The sequence below is a fragment of the Chelonoidis abingdonii genome, chromosome 13 (genome assembly GCF_003597395.2).
Source record: "Chelonoidis abingdonii isolate Lonesome George chromosome 13, CheloAbing_2.0, whole genome shotgun sequence".
In the NCBI taxonomy this organism is placed as follows: Eukaryota; Metazoa; Chordata; order Testudines; family Testudinidae; genus Chelonoidis; species Chelonoidis abingdonii.
The window spans coordinates 10,944,688-10,947,202 of NC_133781.1; positions in this window are offsets into that span (position 1 = coordinate 10,944,688).

Consider the following 2,515-nt stretch of genomic DNA (forward strand, 5'->3'; position numbering starts at 1 on the left):
AGCAATGACATTTGTATCAATTCCCATGGAGATGCCTGTTCAAAGGTGCCAGGTTGTGTGGTCTGTTGAATGCTCCTTGCACCTGCTAGGGCTGCTAGAACCTGATTCCCTGCTGCATTACTCTGGTCTTATACTGGTGCAGCTTAATCAGTGGAGTAAGGAGGTGGAAAACCAGACCTCAGAGTTGATGGAGTTCACCAGGGCTGAATGTGATCCTTACTATGCATATCACTTCTCAGATGATTAAGTAAAAGAGGCTGCCTTTGCTGTTGCCAGTTTTACATAGAGTGTAACATCACTGACTTACACAGGAACAACTCTAAGGGGAAGAATGTTGCTATCTCATGCTGATTTCTTGAAGCCCCAGCTCCTGGAGTCATGTGATATGTGAGAATCTCAGCTTCCATTTTGAAAAAAAAAATGTCCCCACTTTTTTGCCCTTGTAGCTGCAGAGAAAAGTTTGCAAATGTGACCTCTAAAAGTTCCACCAGCAGCAGGCAAATAAAAAGATCCCAAACCTATTGCTTTTAGAATCTGATGTTATTTTGGGGGCTGACTCATGAGTTTTGAGCACTTTGGAAGAGGATACCTAGTCCCCAAACCCAGGTCCAAGGAGTACACTATCTATATGACAGACCAGGGGCGTGCAGTGGGAGGTAAGGGAGGCAGAAAACTTAAGCAGAACAAGGGTTAAGGTTTTAAAAATAACAGGGTTTGGGAATTTTAGCAACCCAAACACAAGGTTGCCAAGGGCCCAAGCAAATACCTTACACTAAAAATAGGTGACTTGCAAGTTATAGTGACCCCTTTCTGCCCTTGTTCCATTAGTAGCCCCTGCTCTGATGCTGTTCCTGCACTGCCTTTTCCCTTTCCAAATACCTATTTTCTAACCAAGGAAAGCCAATTTTTGGCTTCCTATCCCTCTCAGTGTCCCTCGCTCCATTGCCCCTAACTGGCAATGTGCGCCTGCAAACATGGTCAAACATAGCTGTGTAGCAGGCAATATTAGTACATGATTTAAGGGAGGATTTTTTTTTTTTTTGAACAGCTGATTGCTAAAACTGAAATGCTCCAGGATCCCTGCCTGTGAGCAACACCTTCTGTTTGAGACTTGGGCATCTAGATTTACGTATTTCCGGACCCTAACTCTGCAAACACAATACTAAAAGTTAAATTCATGTCTGAGTGTTTGCAGGATCACGGCTCTAGGCAGCAATGGGGTTTTCTACAGCCTTGTCTCTGCAAGGAGAATAGGTGTGGTTTTTAGCTCCTGTTAGCAGCAGCTCCAACATGGGCCCTGGAGACTGAGTCCTTCATTCTCACTGTCACTGCACCCCGAGCACCAGAGAGACTCTGTATCCTCCTCCTACTCACTGCACCACCACCCCCAGAGAGTCCCCCAACTCTAGTGAATCTCACTACACAGCCATCCCCAGAAAGATCAGCCTGTTTTGCTGTGGATATCATCAACAACAGCTGCAAAGCATTAAAGGGGGCATGATCACCCCATTCAGGGCACTAAAAGGAGGAGTCTAGGGCACTGCAAGGGAAGAAAAGAACAAGAAGTCAAAACAAAACTAGTGCCCCCCACCCCCCCCAAAAAAACCCAAACACTACTGAGTCCTTAATGGGCTGGGTTATACTGGAATTATTTGAACCCTACTAAAAGATATTACCTCCTCCACCATGTCTTTCTAATATTTTGGGGCTGACATGGCTACAACAACAATGCAAACAAGCTTAGTTACAGCGGTACTCAAACAGTTTGTATAGTGGGGATGCTGAGAGCCATTTAACCAAATTGTATATAATGGAAACCACTTCAAGCCCGGGGGTGTGGCAGCACCCCTAGTTCCAGCACCTATGCTTCATTATAAACATTTAAAAACTGAGCGTCATTGAGCCCAGCTGTGTAATCCTTGCTAATGCTGGGAGCTGGGATACTAACAGTGCCACCAAATACTGTAGATAATATCTGTGAAGAAAGTTAAGAACAAAGAAAACTTTGTCCATAAGCAGAGCTCAGTGCAGTGACTGCTGAAATCTTCATGCTTCTACAGTTTATCACCTCCACAAGAGGGAGCCTGTATACTGCTGTTTTTTATAGTTTCTGTGAGCATGAAGACAAATTGTGGACCTTTGTAAATTATATTCCAGCCTCGTTGCTCTAGATTTTTCTTTTGTTTTTCTTGAAGAAACAGGGAAATTAAAATACAAAATCTTATGATGAGCAAGCAGGGATCCTACTTTTCCATGATAAACAAAATTCTCTGATTAAAAAAGAACATAAAATCTGTGTTTTTCCACAATTAAAATGAAACATGGAACTTTAGTTTCCCTAGTCACAATATATATAGGTATCAGTTGAACACAATGTTTTATTGATATATTTACAATTTTTAAGCTAACAGCCTGAGCACTACCCATTCTCCTGTTTATCCAAATTTTTGATGACTTGATCTCGCCCCAGTCCCAATTAGATAGGATAATGGGGGTTCCACAGTATATGTTTTTA